General features: G+C 47.0%; 1 protein-coding gene and 1 long non-coding RNA gene across 2 annotated transcripts in view; one reads left to right on the forward strand and one right to left on the reverse strand.

The window, feature by feature from the left end:
* Window positions 1-17,674, forward strand: part of PLXNA2 (plexin A2) — a 222,069-nt gene that overhangs the window by 109,458 nt on the left and 94,937 nt on the right. The gene's annotated exons all lie outside the window — the stretch shown is intronic.
* On the reverse strand, window positions 6,339-14,393 carry LOC115935788 (uncharacterized). The gene is made up of 3 exons (XR_004071397.3): window positions 14,285-14,393; window positions 13,709-13,786; window positions 6,339-6,957 (listed from the first exon to the last, which is right to left on the reverse strand). It is a non-coding gene; the product is annotated as an uncharacterized lncRNA (long non-coding RNA).

Raw genomic sequence — 17,674 nt, forward strand, 5'->3', positions numbered from 1 at the left:
TGTTAAGTCCCTAAGGCACCTAAAGACCTTGGGGAAGGGAAAGAAAAAACGTGGGGAGCCACACTTCCAGATGTCCCCTGCTCATTTATTTTGACATCTCAGACTATTATTTTGATTGTGCACATTTGTTTAGTCCAGGCGATAAGGCTTCCCAGGGTGCAGGCAGAGCATGCCAAGGTGTATTTTTACAAGGCGGGCAAGGTCTCAGTAACAGGAGACCTCCCTTCTGCCTGGGCTGGAAGGCCTTGGCTGAGCCTCTGAGGAGGAGGGAATGTGAGGGGGCAGGGAGGAGAGTTGAGCCTGAGGGACTTTGGGGAGAATTACAGAGTTTGCGGATTAGGAAAGTGAGGATAAGCGAATTGCTGCTGCACTTTTGTTTTAAAATGTGTCACTTTCAATCCAAGGCTTTGATGCACATGTGTTTCTGGTTAAGGATGCAGGACCCCAGTGTGGCCCAGGAGCTGAGCGCTCACATCAGTGCCTTTCCCAAAGAAAGGGCGGAATCCTGCCTCCCACCTCCCGGGGCTGTGGGTGCAGGCAACAATGACCACCTCAAATCCGGGTGTTGATTTTTTCCTCTTTCTTTCCCCCATTTCAAATGTCAAGGAACAAAGAGGCTGATAGGGAGCTGATTCTCTGGCTATTAGTATTCTCATCAGAGTATTTTTTTTAAATAAATATTTTCACATGAGGGAAAGGCAATGCAAACCCACCCTATTAATCAGACACTTGGCTTGCTGTATTTAAGAGAGAAAACTGCAGCCTCTTATTTTGAAATCCTTTGGTTTGGAAAGAAATGATTGAATACAATGCCCAGGCTGGGAGAAGTGGTGCCAAAAACCTCATTTCTCTAAATGGGCAAGGGGGTTGGAGACTCTCTAATCCTTGACGAGGGATTTGATTTTTCTTTCTAGATAGGTATTGCTGAAGGATGACACTGACTGCCCAGAATCATGTTCCTATGACCAGGAGATGGGAAGTTACAGTGTCTCACCAGAAGGAAACTTACCCTCCTTCATTCTTTTAAATATGGGGAAACTGATGCCTCCAGAGAGGAAAGTCATTTGCCTAGGCCATCATCTGAATTACCAGAAGAATCAGGGTAAATCCTGAGTAACCTGGTCTAGCCCAGCATCCTTTCCCAACTTGACAACAGTTTCACTCAGCACAGACAAGAGCGAACACTGTGTTTAAAAACTTTTAATTAGCAACATTAAAACAACCTAGGCCCAAGAGAGTTCCTGAAGATGTTCCGAAGGGTCAAATTAAAATAGGGAAAGATTTGCATATTGTTTGCATATGCAGATTCATTCATTCAATAGACCATTAAGTGTTGACCATGTATAATGCATAGAGCTGTCCACTGACAAGTCATTTGCATATGTAGATATAGATAGGGCTGTCTTTCTAAGTAATATTCCAGCAAAAGTCTCCTTCTAAATAGGGCTGCCAGGAAGATAAGTACCTTCTTGATTTCTTTTTGCTGTTTTCAATGCAACAATAGCACTATTACGTATGCTTTTGTATAGCAAAAAATAAAATAGAATCCCTGCCCTCAAGGTGGTCAGATTCTGGAGAAGCGCAATGATGTATAGATAAATCACAAGATAAGGTTATTTATTTGTACATCAGAGCGATGCTGTAGAAGAGATGTACTATGTATTCAATGATTAAAGTAACTCATAAATGCATACCACCAGGAAGGGACCTGTCCTGGTTCCCTCCATAATTGGGGTCACTCGGGGGACTCACCCTCTCCCTAACACAAGAATCCAGAGCTGGTTTATCCAGAGATTCTCTAGTGAAGAGCAGCCCTTTATTTTACAGAAGAGGAGATGAGAGGTCTGAGGGCGCAGTGACTCCGGAGAAGAAAGGGTATACCAAGCCGAATGTGGAGAAGCAGACGATGATTGACTATCAGTAGTTTCCTGACAGCCATGGGGAGCAGCCAGCCTGGGTTCAAGCCCTGGCTCTACTGCTTACTGCCATGTGACCTTGGGCAAGTTGCTTCACCTTTCCGTGCTTCAGTTACCTCACCTGTAAAATGGGCATAATTATGGCATCTGTTTGAAAATTAAATTAATTAATGCATAAAAAGCACTCTGAAAAGTACCAGGAACCTACTACCCGCTTAGTAAATGGTAGTAGTAGTAATTATATTTTTACAGTTGTGCCCCCATACATCATCATCAGGCCAAGCCCTGCAGATCATGCTTTGCAAACAGCCATACCTAAAAAAAGCTTAACCACCCTGCCTTGCCTCTCAGCCCTACCTTATTTAAGCTGTGTTGAAATCTAACTAATATTTTTGCCGTGTTTTTCTTATTTTAGTTTACAAACATGGCCTCAGCTAATACACCAGTCCTATGAGATAAGTATTATTGTCCTTGCCTTTTTTTAACAGATAACAAAACTGAAATTCAAACTGACTAAGTAATTTGCCCAGGGTCACCAAGCTGTCCAACAGCAGGGCTGGGACTCCACCCCACACCTCTGAAGCCAAATGCACACCTCTTCAGCTTCCTGAGACAGCGCCCCCTGGCTGCCCTGTGGCTGCAGAAGGCTCCTCCTCTCCTGCTCTCCCCACACCCGGCTCCCAGTTAGGAAAAGGGTTCAGAGGCGGCTTTCTGGGCTCCAGGAGGCCAGCACAGACTCAGTAGCTCCTCATTTGACACCTTCAAGGAGATTGGAGTAGTGCACTGTTTTGTTTAAAAAACCAATAAAGGAAAGCAAGCACTGCCCCGGGCCCTACATGGACAGTCAGGGGAAATGCCTCTGCAGGTGGTCAGAATGCAGGGAGAAAAAGCACCTCGCCCCAGGAAGTTACCGCGGAGTTTCTCCTGCGCAGCCAGCCAAGCGCCTCACGAGCATGATCTCCCCTCTTCACAAGAACCTGGGAAGACAGGTATTATCTCCCCCGTTTGACAAATGAGGAAGGCCAGGTGCAGCAGTGTTGAGGGATCTGAGCTAGGTGTGTCTATGACTTTTAGGAGGCATAGCCGGGAGTGAGGAGCCTGTCTGTGTGGCTGCAAAGCTCCTGGACTGCTCGCCCTCCCCCAGCACCAGGAGAGCCCATTCAGAGACCCCAGCGGGAGACATATTTTCTTACCCCCATCCAAAGCTCGTCGGTCTGGCAAAGGAAAAACCTTTGCAAGGAGGGCAGCTGCAGAACACATGTGAGGCATTGAAGCCCCGATTCAGCTTCTCTGGTGCTGTTTCAAGTGTGAACCATGCAAACCCATATCAGCTCAATCCCTGGCCCTAAGTAAGAGGTTCTCAGACTCAAGAAAGCCTCCTGTGTTCCCCGTCTTAAGTCTTATCCAGCCAGACACAGGGGGCCCCGGAATGACACCCCAGAGCTCTGCAGCCTGCTTTTCAGCTCCTTCCAGGAGCGCTCTCTTGTGCTTCCTGCGTTGAGTTTCAGTAATTGAATGTGTTTTATTTAGACCATAACATTTAGTGCCACTTTGGATTTCCAATTAGGCTTCAATCAGATGCCGAGAGTCTGATTCGTTTTGTTGTTTTGATCAACATGAAAGATGGCAACATCAGAGGAGCCATCATGAAAAGTTACTTCCATCCACTGATGACTAGGACAGTTTCTGTAGTGTGAAGATGCAGGTTCAGAGGTGTCGAGAGCGGCACCATGCATCAGGAAGAGGGGCAGAGGCAAAGGGGAAGTCAGTGAACCCCTGGAGACAAGCGGAACTGGAAGTCCTGGGGTGCGTGGCCGGGACTTGGCAAGGTCCCTCTGTATGTGGGCCAGGGCTCTGGGTGCCCCTGAGGGAGGGGAAAGGTGTTGGTCTCCACCCCAGCAGATTTCTCATACAAATGGTTCAGGCCTGAACCGCTCCTCTCAGGCCTTTTATCCAGGGACGTCTTTGTGAACACAGGGTTCCCATGAAGTGGGAAGCTGACCACCACCTTTTGATTTCTTTACTGAAGGCCTCTGAACTCCTCAGCCAGAAGTGACCAGCTGTACTCATTTACAGAAATATGTGGGGGGCTTTTTCTCACCACCTGTGAGTTCTGGCCAGCCACTGGCACATGCTGTCTGTCAGATAAGGTTTCTCAATGGGGTTGATCCTAGGGACAAAATTTGGAATCCAACTTTGAACTGCCAGGGAGTTTGTTGCGGGAGGGAGGTGGCAGGATGGCAGATGGGTGATGGGAGAGTGGCCGGGGAGGAGTAGGTAAGAGTCTGCCTGTGCCAGTCATCAAGAGTCACTCACCACGCATCTGAGTCAAGGTCAACTGGAGCCTCATTTTCCCCATTGATAAAATGTGTTTGAATGCCCCTTGTGGCAATGACATTGGGTGCATTCCTTCTAGCCATGAATGTGTATGGAATGGAGGCTGTGTGCACAGCGCTCGGAGGCTGACCTGGGTTCGAGTATGCATGTGCTTGTGAGAACAGAAGTTGTTGGGGTTGGTGAGTGAGATGAGAGCAAACGTTCCTGTGTGTTCTGGGGGTGTTAGTGTCTACACTATGTTAGTGTTAGTGTCTTCACTATGTTAGTGTTAGGCTCTTTCATATGCCATTGCATGTACCCACTAGGGGAAATGTGTGTTCAAGCCCTTCTCCTCCCAGCTTTACGCTGTTTTTAGAGCCCAGCTTGGCTGCATTTCCAGCTGGCCCTTTGATCTTTCTGTAGCAGGCCAGCTCAGGGACTCAGCTTTTCAGCCGCAATCTCCACTTCATAGAGTGCATGCCTTGTGGTTAAGTTCCCTGAGCCTTTGCCACTGTGCCTCAAGTTACCTCCCTCACCTCACCTTGTTCCCCCCAGTTATGACTGGTCCCCACCTTGCAAACAGGTTGGGGTTTGAAACTCCCACCAGGTGATGAGAAGGCTGACTGTGTCATCAGCTGTTGGTGGCTTAGCAAACAGTCTGGGTTCAGCCTGTGTCCCTCAACTAATATTTAATTATAAGAAAGAGGTGGGCAGAGATGCAAGCCAGGTAGAAGGAAGACAGGAGAGGGAAGAATGAACTGAGATGAAAAAAATGTTCTAGCCACTTAGCCATTAAATAGCTCATCAAACAGCCTTTGAGGACCTACTGTGCTCACAGCAAATAGCTTATCCTTGCACTATCACACATACATATGGAAAATAGACAAGTAAGTAGTGAGTTACAATACAGTATGCAGAGTGCTGGGATTACAGGAGAGGGCACCACCCAATATAGCCTGTGAGTCAAGGAAGGCTTCCTGGAGGAGGTGATGCTCTAGGTGAATCGTGAGAGGGGAGGGGCTCACCCAGTGGAATAAAAAAGCAAAGAAGTATTGTTCAAGTTAAGGAAAGCTTGGGAGTGTGGGAGAGTTTGGTATATTCAAGGGATATTTCCCAAAACTTGATACTGGCAGAGCTGAAGGCAAGGATTAGGAGGCATCCATCCTCACAGAATTTCTGCAGCATGCAGGTGAGCAGCCTTCAGGGGGGCTCAATCCACCCACCTTTCCTAAGAGGGATTCCCCCAGCCCCAGCTGCTACAACATAGAACTTGGTAGGAAGCCATCATGCACCCAGCCCCTGGTGCTCTCTGTGGCAAGCTCACCAGCAGGTCCTCTGGACATACCCTGGATCTAAGTAACATCATCAAGAAAAAAGATGCTAGCTCTGGCAGAGCTCCAGTGCTGAAGCCCGTTGTAACCTTGCCAATCCCCTCCCCTCAGGACAGCCGTTTCTCTGACTGTACAGCAAGGAAGATCTCTGCCCATCCCAGGTTCATGGAAAGAGGATAAAGGAAATGAGATAGTGCACCCATTTTAGGCATTCATTGTATCATTTCTGCAACATTTATTACAGGCAGATACCTTGCCTTTCTGGGCTGCTTCTGTCTCCCCAAGAGATACCACAGCATTTGGTACTTAGTAGGTACTCAAGAAACACTAGGGCTGGGCGCAGTGGCTCATGCCTGTAATCCCAGCACTTTGAGAGGCTGAGGCGGGTGGATCACGAGGTCAGGAGACCATCCTGGCTAACACGGTGAAACCCCGTCTCTACTAAAAATACAAAAAATTAGCCGGGCATGGTGGCGGTCACCTGTAATCCCAGCTACTCGGGAGGCTGAGGCAGGAGAATGGTGTGAACCCTGCAGATGGAGCTTGCAGGGAGCCGAGATCGCTCCACTGCACTCCAGCCTGGGGGACACAGAGAGACTCCATCCCAAAAAAAAAAAGAAAGAAAGAAACAGGAAACACTTGTTGGAGCTTAGGAAGAAAGAGAGGAGGGGAAAAAAAGGAAACAAAGGAAAATATCTATGAAAAGGAGGCATTCTAGTTTACTGTAAGGCCTCATCTTGGGAGGCAATTAGAATTGTATTCAAATCTTGGCTCTATCACTCTTTGATATGGCCTAGCGTATCCTCTCTAAGCCTTGGTCTTGTCTTCTGTAAAGTGGGGATAACAATAATACCTACCTGATAGGACTGCTGAGAAGGTGAAATCCCTATACAATGCCTGGGACAGTGTGAGAGCCAAACCCTCGGCTATGGCTCTAGCTAAGCCCTGTGTTTTCTCCCTGCCTCCAAGGTAATCTCCCTCTTTCACTACCATGGAGTCCCCCACAACTAACACGTTGCCCATTTTTCATCCTTAAGTCATCTGCCAGTTGCATCTATTTCTAGCCTCTGTCTTATGAGACAAGAATAAGGAAGGAAAACAGATAACTGTGGAGGCTCATTTGCCAGTTGTCAGCTCCTGCCGTCAGCTGGGCTCTCTTGTCTGCTTCTCCCTGGGTGCCTGGAAAAATCATTGTGACCTTTTATTTACTGGTTGATCTAGTCAGTTCTTGGCTCCGGATCTCTCTGCCCGCCCCTCAGGCTACCCGCAGCTCTCCCAGTCCTCCATCAGCCAGTGTGGGTTCCCTGACTCCCAGGCAGAATCATGCTGCAAGACGGGCAGGCTGTGCTGGGCCCTCGGAGCCTGCCTGTCTTCATGATCAGATTCCTAAAAACCTGTGGGCACAGAGAGGAGGGGCAGTCAGAGCTATTGATCTTCCCTACCCGCTGCTCCCACCAGGGGGGATTTCTGCTGCAGATTCTCTCCTGCAGGCCTCTTCTTCCCACCCCATTTTACTGAGCAGCTAAACTGAGCTTGAGGCTAGCGAGTGGCTGCCCCGGAGTTACTCCGTAAGTCAGCAGCATACTCTCTCTCTTGGCCCCTCATCCAACTTTTTGAGCTTTACCAGGTTCTTTTCATCCCTTTCCCTTCAACCTCTTTTACTCCCTACATCAGCTCCCAGCCTGGCTGGCTGGCCATGGCCAGCAGCTATTTCTGCTTTTCCTTCTCTTTCTCCCTGGGCCCAGCCAAGCATTTCTCTGCAGCTCCTCTGAGCCAGCTGGACTGAGGTGTGCACCTCGGGAAGTGGAGGGTGGCTGTTGGGAATAGAGACAATTGTAGTGGTGACAAGGAGACAGAGGAGGCTAACAAGTGTGTGCTGACAAGAAGGCATGCCACATTGGTCCCTGGAAGGCCAGGAATGAGCCAGGCAGACCCAAACTATGTCTTGATTGGTTGCAGGAGTTAATGGTGTATACGGCATAAATGTGACCTTTATTTACTGGTTGTGAGTAAATAAAAGGAGTGTGTGTATGTATGTGTGTGTGTACATGCGCACATATGTGTATCATACCCAAATCAGCCTCTGCAAAAACAATCATCCAAGGTAGAGTATGGCTTTCTCACTCCATTTTCTTCAGGCCATCTCCTTGGACTTCCCAAAGTTTTCATTGCCCATGTTGGAATTGGCAAGCCTTATGCCTCCCTCAAATTTGGAGAAAGGAGTTTTAAAAGCCTCTTGTGCAAGTCAGCTCCCTGCTTCCCAAGCTCTCTTCTTGGCCCTTGCTGTCAGCATCAATTTTCTGCAGGGAGTGATTTAACCTTCATTTATTCATTAATTCCTTTTTCCTCTTAACTTCATTAGGTAAGATTTATAAAGGTGCTGAATTGGAAAGGTCACCTGTCCCTGGGCCCAGGACACAGTGTGTCTGCCTCTCTTCTTGTGTGCTTCCTTTCAGGAGTGCTTCTGAGGTAGGGAGGTGAGGAGAGTAGCAGAAGAGAGAGTGAGAGCAGAGCCTGTGCTGCGGGAAGGCAGGGCAGGCAGGCAGATACCATAGGCTCTGAACACGCTTCCAAATTGCCTGCTTACTGTTGGGAGGCAGGATGGCATGGTGGGGAGGATAGGCTCTGTGTTAGGCACATCTGGAGTCCTGGCACTACCCTTCCTAAGCATCAGCCTTCCCCAAGTTACCTGTCCTCATTAAGCCTTCAGTTTCCTCTTAGAAAAACTGTCAATAATGCTAGAATCCACTCCATCAGGTTCTTGTAAGGATTAAATGAGATGCTTCATGAGCATAGTGCCTAGAACACAGCAAACATTCAACAAACAAATTGAACATCTTTTTAAAAAGATCTTCAGTTTTCCAATACAAGCCTTGGTAGCACTGGGCAGTCATTGGATCATGGACCACTAGAGACTAGTGTGCAGAAAGTCTATTTGATTCCCCCAAGCAAGCTAAGCCCACATAGTCTGTGACTGACCCTATCTCCAGAACCACAGGAAAAGCCTGTGGTTTCCTCATGGGGGAGCCAGAAAGAACCAAACCACCCCATGGGGTCAAGGTTGCTTCCCAGGGTCTAACAGATTTCTGCAGAGAGTTAGGGTAAGCTAGCCTCCTGCTCACTGCTGTCACCCTCTGAGACCCACCCACCAATCGTTCATGGTCGTGGGCCTTTTTTCAAGTCCCTGAGGCCTGCTGGGCTCAGCTGCTAACCATCTCATCTTAAGGAGCTGTCTCTCTCATTGCCAGCCTCCCTGGAAGGAGGGGATGCAGTACAGACTAAAGAGCATGCAGGTGTTTTGAACTTGCACAAAGGTCAGAATATCTGCCTGCTGCCATCTCCATGTTGTCTTTCCTCCTGTGACCGCAACAGAACTCAAAACCATCTCAATCCACCCCAATCACAGTGAATTCAGTCCTCTGAATTTCTCTAACTCTTATGGTAAAACTGCCTGTCCGGATCTATCTATGTGGTGTCTTCCCCCATCAGGCTTTAAGCTACTTGGGGAGCGGATGCAGGTTGGAAGCAGCCTATCCCCTCCCAGGGCCATTTGTGCAGCCAGAACTCAATCAGGTGTTTGAGAAAATAATTTTAATAGAAAAGTACAGAGGAAAGCGGGCAGGCAAACCTGTTCTGTGTGCCAAGCTGAGAATATTGGGTTTGAATATGATCACAGAGGATTACAAGAATTAATTTTATTTTATCTAATATGCTTCGAATTGGGCTTCTGGAATTCAACATGCAAATGTATGCTCCTAGTGCAAATTGGAGCATGCCCAGATTAATGGAGAAAATTCTCATCACCTTGCTTTTCTCAGAATGCGATTTCCCTCACCTGGGATCACTTATTTGTTTGCCAAGGATGAACCAAGGGGTAAATTCTGATGGAGGAAGGAATCTGAGGGCTGGGTAAATCTAACCAGTGCCTCCCCCATGGCAGATGGAATGAAGAGAGATGCTGAGCAGTGGATGACAGCCCTTCAAAGAGCATGGGGACTTCAGGGCAGTAGCCATGGGAAGTCCAAACTGCTCCTCTGGTCCCAGACCAGCCTTCACTGGTATACAGATCACTTCAAATGCATTGTGTTAGTTCCTGCTATCCTCACCTCCCGGATTTAATGAGATTCTTGGGCATCGTTAATAAACAATGCCTGACCTTTTTAGAGTGGCAACATTATATTATTTCATGAAATATGGCCCTACACAAAAGGCCATTTGGTGTAGTTATTGTTACATTTTGAAGTGAATTTGGGTCTAATAATGAATTTGGTTCTGAGACTTTCACAGTATCCATTGAGAAAACCGGAGATACTAGTCACTGAATAGCCTAAATAGAAAGTGACCAGTGTTTATACCCGAATGTCGTGGCTATACCCCATTCTCTGAGCTTCTGCCCTCGTTCTCTAGCTGTGGCCTATACCATTACTGCTGTGCCTGGCCACTAAGGATGCTGTGACACCAGCTTGGCCTAGCTGTGGACAATTTCCTCTCCCTATAATTCAAGCTAAATCAATATTTGAATGTATAGGAAAGAAAGAAGGCCTCACATGTATAGGAAATTTATTTTCTCAACCCTCTTTAGTTGGGCTTGCCTAAAACATAGGGTATCTCTGGTTCTTTTTTTTTTTTTTTTTTTTTTTTTGAGACGGAGTTTTGCTGTTGTCGCCCAGGCTGGAGTGCAATCACATGATCTTGGCTCACTGCAACCTCTGCCTACTGGGTTCAAGGGATTCTCCTGCCTCAGCCTCCCAAATAGCTGGGATTACAGGCACCTGCCACCATGCCCAGCTAATTTTTGTATTTTTAGTAGAGATGGGGTTTCGCCATGTTGGCCAGGCTGGCCTTGAACTCCTGACCTCAGGTGATCTGCCCGCTTCTGCTTCCCAAAGTGCTGGGATTACAGACGTGAGCCACCGTGCCTGGCCTGGTTCTACTTTTTAAAACAACTTTTATTTAAGGTTCGGGGGTACATATGCAGGTTTGTTATTTAGGTAAACTTGGGTCATGGGAATTTGTTGTACAGATTATTTCATCACCCAGGTACTAAGCCTAGTACCCAATAGTTGTTTTTTCTGCTCCTCTCCCCCTTCCCTCCCTCCACCCTCAAGTAGGCCCCAGTGTCTGTTGTTCCCTTCTTTGTGTTCATGAGTTCCCTTCATTTAGCTCCCACTTGTAAGTGAGAACGTGTGATACTTGGTTTTCTATTCTGACAACCACTGGATTGGTTCTACTTTTTATGAAGTTCAGTTTCTTTACCAGTGGCCCTAGACTAACATCTAGTGGCCATGGGGTAATGTTGGTAGACGTCAGTGCAGAGTGAAGCTGCACACACAACATAGGCTTTAAATAGTTTCTCTCTCTGGGGTCAACTAGATGGAATAGATACCTGGCCATTCCCGTAACTCTCCAAGTAGCTTCCCTTAGGGACACATCTCACTTCAGTTATAGAAGAAAGGTGGTTTATGTTTTCTAAGTCCAATGACTAGCCGTGTCCTTTTCAATCCAGATTAGAAGCTCCTCCAACCTCAGAAACTGCATTTGGCCCAAGGGTACTGCTTTCTGCTTTCCTGCATCCTAAGGCTACAGTCTTAACATATAAAATTACTTTAAACATAAACAATGACAGATAACCATTAGAGGAGAGTTATTCTTTTACATTGTAAAAATTGAACTGGGAATTGTCACTTTGGAGAGGTAAGAGAGAGACATATGGACAGACTACCAGGAGACCCTTATTTGTCTCTTAACATTAAATCTAAATCATAAAAACCAAGAGACAAGAGACCCTTACACTTGGAGCCTATTTCATTTTCTTTTTTTCATGAGAGGTGTGTGGAGGGTGCAAAAGGCCCACACTCGAAAACATCATTTCACTGTGCTTCGGTTTCCCTGATGGTAAAAATGAAAGAATCCAGCTGCCTGATATCTTAAGTCTGTATATTAATGACTAAACTGGATCAGTGGGATTTCTTGGGGTGAACAGTGGGACAGTTTCCATCATGACACTTGCTTATGTGGGAGGATATTAAGCTCCTTTCTTTCACCTTCTTGCCTCTGAATTAGGAAATTTAGGAAGTTACTAACATAGGCTACAATATGGATGAACCTTGAAAACATGCTAGAAGCTAGTCACAAAGGATCACGTATTGTATGATTCCATCGCTATGAAATGCCCAGAATAGGTGAATCCCTACAGACAGAAAGTCGATTGGTGTTGCCTAGGGCTGGGGCAGGCAGGAGGGAATGGGAGTGACTACTAATGGGTATGGGGTTTCTTTTGAGGGGGATGATGAAAATATTCTGAAATGGATTGTGCTAATGGTTGTACAGTTCCTGAATATACAAAACACCATTGAATTGCGCAATCTAGTTTGGTGAATTTTATGGTGTGTGAATTATCTCATTAAAGCTCTTATATTAGAAATCTTGGGAAGATCATGTCCTAATTGTCTGGCTATTCCAGCACCTCTCCTTCCCCTGGCAACCACCACCCAAAGAGGAAGTGGACGCTGCTCCGTGGATGACGTCAATGTGTACATCTAAGGGTTCCGCCATCCTTATTCTCTGTTCCTCTTCCCTTCTTCCTGCTTTCTTCCCCCTGCCTTGTTCTCCTATTCTTTCCTATTCCTTCTATCTCCCTTCTCCTTTTTTCCTTATTTTCCTACTGATCTCACCATCCAATGGGTGCATCTCACGGGCTTTCCTTAACCCTAGGAAGCTGAAAGGGGCATGGAAGAGGGAACAAGAGAGAGTGAAATTTAACAATCACCATAATAATAAAGCGTTAATATTATTATAAATTATTATTATAGCTGTCCAGAACTTAATTTAATCTTCACAACATTCCTATTAGGGAGATAATCATCCACATTTTATAGATTAAGACGTTTTTATGGATAAAGATGAAGAAATACACTAACATGCTCAAGAAAACCCAGCAAATCAGAGGCAAAAACAGAATTCAAACCAGGGTCTGTCTGGCCTCAGAGCCTATTCTCCAAAGCATGATAGAACCTTAAATATGAGGCTGGGCCTGGTTATTTATTGATGAATTATAATAGAAGTAATTTGATGGGGTTCCAAACTGCAGTATCTAGGACCTCATCTGTTGGTCTGATATTTATAGCCGTTTATGGGTGATATCTGTGTGGCTCTTCCATTCATTATGGTTTTCATTAAGACTCTAATCCTGTTTAGAAGTCTGTTTGTCATTTTTAACTCTCCTGTTTAATCTTGGGCAGCCCTAATCTTTTTTCACTACCAGCCAGAGAGAGACAGCTCCTGATGGCTCTTTTCTTCTCACAGTTGTGTGCAGGTGGGGGTGTGAGGGGAGATGAGTGTGGTGGGCCTGCCTGTCCATGACTGTGTGGGACATGAATGTGTGTATGGAGTATCCGTGTGAGCTGTGATGTGAGCATGTGTGAAGTTCGTGCATGGTGTCACTGTATTGGTGTGCACTGTGAGTGTGTGGTATGGATGTGTGTTTGTGTTCATGAGTGTGTGTATACGAGTATGGGTATGGGTTTGTGGAGTAATGGAGTACATATGTGTGTGTGTGTCAGGGGCTACCATTCATGATATTTGTATTAGTCTGTTCTCATGCTGCTATAAAGAAATGCTTGAGACTGGGTAATTTATAAAGAAAGGAGGTTTAATTGACTCACAGTTCTGCATGACTGGGGAGGCCTCAGGAAACTTACAATCATGGTGGAAGACACCTCTTCACAGGGCAGCAGGAGAGAGAATGAGTGCCAGTAGGGGGAATGCCAGATGCTTATAAAGCCATCAGTTCTTATGAGAACTCACTCATTATCACGAGAACAGCATGAGGGAAACCGCCCCCATGATTCAATTACCTCCACCTGGTCCTGCCTTTCATTACAATTCAAGGTGAGATATGGATGGGGACACAGAGTCAAACCATATCAGTATTCTTTTTTCATAAGCACGAGAATTCTTGAGTGGAAACCTAACCATCTGCTTCTAAAACACAGAGACCATTTCGCCTCACATCTGACCTTCCCTGGTGTATAAATCCTCCTGGGGTGAGAGGGTTTTAGGGAATCCGGAAAGGGATAGCGATTGACCAGGCCCCCTCCCCTAAGACAGTCTCGGAGCCCAGCTCTCGCTCATGGTGGACCTTACTTAGGTTTCCCTGGGGATGGAAATCTCCTTCCCAGCAGCATTGGTTTACAGCGAAATTCTTCCACTGGGCTCTTCATCCTTGAGGGAGGATTAGATTTGTTTTACTTTTTCGGTTATTAAGCATCTACTGCTAAGGAATGAGTAACAAAGGAAATCTACATGGGTGACATCCCATATTGTGTCCTTCGCTGGCCCCAGTGCACACCCATAGCTCATTCTTTCTGCTTTGGTTTATGGCGTTTTCATGCCCAGGCCACTTTTCACCCTGCCCCTTTTCAAGTCTTGCCTCCTCCTTGGAGCCTTGCCTGCTCTCAGACCCAAAGGTGATTCCCATCTCTCTGCACCCTCTGACCTCCCCTCACAGACATTATAAGAGGGCCCACAATATTTAGTACTTAAAAACATTCTGTCTCTGAGTCCACCAGGCCAGAACTCTGGGAGACCCACCAGCTATATTTCAACTCCCTACTTCCCTAGGGACTTCAAGGCTGAAATGATGGTTCAGGAAATGCACTACATAAAGGCATCTGGCTGAGGGGCAAGTAGGGGCTGAAACAAAGTCCTCATTCATCTTACCAAGGCATGTGCCTAGATGGGGCACCTCTTTCAAATTGCACCAAAGTACCGCATTGGCAAGTGGTAGTCCTGAAAGGGAGTCTCAGAGAGCTCAATCTTCTTGTCTCAGGGCCTGTAGTAGCAGCCAGAGGAATGCTTAATGAAGAACCCGAAGAGTGCTGCCTGCCCCTCCCCATGCGTCAGAGATGAAGTCTGGCCTCACAGTCTGTCTTCAGAAAGCTTCGCCCCCTCTCTGATTAATCCCACCCCCCTCTAATCACCATTTAACTCCACATGCCCTTGTCTGGCTCCAGCTTAATTTTCACATCTCAGTATCTGCCTTTTAAGAGTCCTGAATCTTTTTTTCACATCTTTGTTATGTTCTTCCAACTAGTTAGCAAGCTGTAGGAGGGCAGAGAGCATGTTTTCATTTCCTTTGGTTTTGGCCACCCTTGTGACATCCATCAGAAAACTCTGCACCCAGCCGGGGCTAAATCAGTATTGTTGACACACTGAGTCACCAGCCAAAGGTGCAGAGACACCAAAGCCCTGTGCTTAGAGCTAGGAGCTGGGCCAGTGACCCCTGTCCCCAAAAGCCAGCTCAGCCAGGCGCCTCAGGGGACACAAATCCATCCACTCACCTCCCTCTGGTTCTGGACCTCATTACCCAAAGAAATGTCCCTAAGGATTAGAAAGTTCCAGAGAAGGCCAGGTGCGGTGGCTCATGCCTGTAATCCCAGCACTTTGGGAGGCTGAGGCAGGTGGATCACTTGAGATCAGGAGTTCAAGACCAGCCTGGCCAACATGGTGAAACCCCATCTCTACAAAAAAAAACAAAAATTAAATTAGCCAGGCGTGGTGGCACACACTTGTATTCCCAGCTACTTGGGAGGCTGAGGCAGAAGAATCGCTTGAACCCAGGAGGCGGAGGCTGCAGTGAGCTGAGACTGTGCCACTGCACTGTAGCCTGGGTGACAGAGCAAGACACTGTCTTAATAAAATAAAATAAGAAAGAAAAAAAGGAAGTTCCAGAGAAACTCAGCCAATCTCTTGGTCTCTTTCTGTGATGACATAAAGTGCTGGACAGGAAGAGGAAGAAGTGGCCCTAGCCCTTCACCAGACTCACCTTTCCTTATCACTTAGTGAAGGATTGATTCGATTTCTTGTGTTCAAGGGCTTTGCAGGGACTAGAGCTTCACCCCTCCCTGAAGGTGTGTTTGCTTTGGATCAGGGACAGGCCTGTTTGCGGACAGAGCATCCGGAGACCTTTCGCTGGGTCTGTGATATGGTGGCTTTGTTGCTCTCCTAGACAACAATATATATGGCATGCCTGGCCAGTGGCATCAGGGAACATATCTCCTGCCACTTCTTCCTGGAGACCTCCAACCCCGAGCCCCTGGCTGACCTCCTCCACTTTCACCTTTCAGCCTCGTACTCCCGTGCCACCTCAGCACACTCTCCTGCTCTAAAAAAAAGAAGCATTCAGGCAGTCACTAAATAGCAGTATTGATGCCCCATCCCCACATGCCCTGGAATGATAATGCATCACCCGTGGTGTGTATCCAGACGAAGCCAGATTACGCTCAGGTGGTTAAAAGTCCAGGTCTAATTAGAGTTCCAGGGAATCAAGCCATTGTATTATTAATGATTCTCCGGCAATGTTCTGATTAAAACAGTAATTTTAGTAAGCACAGCTCGATGCTAAGTGTTCAGTGAGCACCTAATTACATCAGTTATAACTCCAAAATTATTTAAAATTCCGCTTTTTTTCCACCGGACCCGGCATGCACCAAATAAAATAGAGACTCAGACAACTTGGTGATTATTTGCTCTAATTAATATCCTAAGCACCTGTTTAAAAAAAAAAAAGAAAAAAATGTATCTTTGTCTCTCTTCTATCTCCCCCAGGTTCCCCCCTCTGTGACCCCCAGAAGCTCGATGACATTGGTTACATTTGAGGCAGCCATTCAGGGAGGTCAGGAATAGAAAGCTGTGAGGAAGGTAGATTTGAACAGTCCCCACAATAACCTCCAGGTGAGGGGAGGCTGCAAAGTGCTAATCCCCATTGATTGCCCAGGCAGGACAAGACCCCGGGGTGGGGGAGGCAGAAGCACCCAGAGAGGGCTACTAACCTGGAGCCAGTTCCTAACTGCAGCCTTATCTCCAGCAGACCAGCTTCAGTTGTCACATTTAACCATCACGCTTGCATCTCCTGGAAGAGGGTGGCCAGTGGGTCAAGGGGCTTCCCTGTGTGGCTGTTCTCAAATTCTTCTGGCCACTTTCGTTGCAAAAGAGACTGCCTGACCTATTCACTCCCTGGAAGGACACCAGGATTTCAGGAAAAATGGTCTGCTGAACCATCTGAGGATTGGTGTCCACAGTTTTCTTTTTTTAAACAATTTTATCAGTAAGTTATCCATCTGTATGCAATAAGCCTGATAGTGAACAATGCGGTGCTGAAGCTCTCACTTCTTGTGACCCTCATGACAATATGCTAGTGAGGAACAGCAGTCCTTAACATCATCGTGCCCAACCCACGTGCTGGGAGATACCATCACAAGGCAGCTTTCTGCTGTCTCCTACTGTCTTTTCAAGATGTTTATCATGAGTAAAGTTTTGCCTGGATCTCAGGCAGGTGGCATAGCTTCTCTGCACACTTGTAGATAATGAAAGGCCTTTCGTCACTCCAGTCTCAAACACAGCCTCAAATTGGAATGATAATGTCCAGTTCCAGACCAGACTTAACCTAAGGACTGATGTGCAGATTTTTTTCCTCCCCTTGCCTGAGCCTGCTGCATGGTCTCCAGTTACTTCTGTCTCTCTCTTTCTCATTTGCTTTCCCCCAAATGGATCCACTTTGTAGAAAGGAGAGGGGTCAGAGGAGTTCTTTCTCACATGAACTGGAATTGGCAGCAGATAGCCTCTGTTCTCAGGCCTGGTGGATATTTCTGACTCTTATAGGGCTGGGTTCTTCCTGGGCCTCGAAACTCCCCTGCTGAACCATTCCATGGCTGCAGCTGTCATCAAGAGGGTGGTGCTTCCTCTTGACTGGACACTGTCCTCTTGGCCGTGATTTTCCAGTTCTCTCCATACAGATGTCCGCAGTGGGGTCACAGCACCACCTCCGGGGGGTCTTTTGGACAGGTTGTAAAATGCTCCAGGCCAGCCCTCCCTCCTAAGGTGTCCACATCTGCTGCAAGGGAAGTACTTGCCCATCTTTAGCCTGCCACCATTGTGCAGCTGGGGTGGGAGCGGTGACCTCCCAAGTTCCTGCTTCGCTCTGCCTCCTGCGGGCTCGCCAGCCTACCCTCTGGGTTTCCTCCTGCATCCTCCTGTCCACTTCCAGGTGGTCCTGTTGAAGGGTGGTTAGGTTTCAGCCTTCCAAGCCCTCCCTCCAATAATTCACACAGT

Source organism: Gorilla gorilla, chromosome 1 (genome assembly GCF_029281585.2).
Source record: "Gorilla gorilla gorilla isolate KB3781 chromosome 1, NHGRI_mGorGor1-v2.1_pri, whole genome shotgun sequence".
NCBI lineage: Eukaryota > Metazoa > Chordata > Mammalia > Primates > Hominidae > Gorilla > Gorilla gorilla.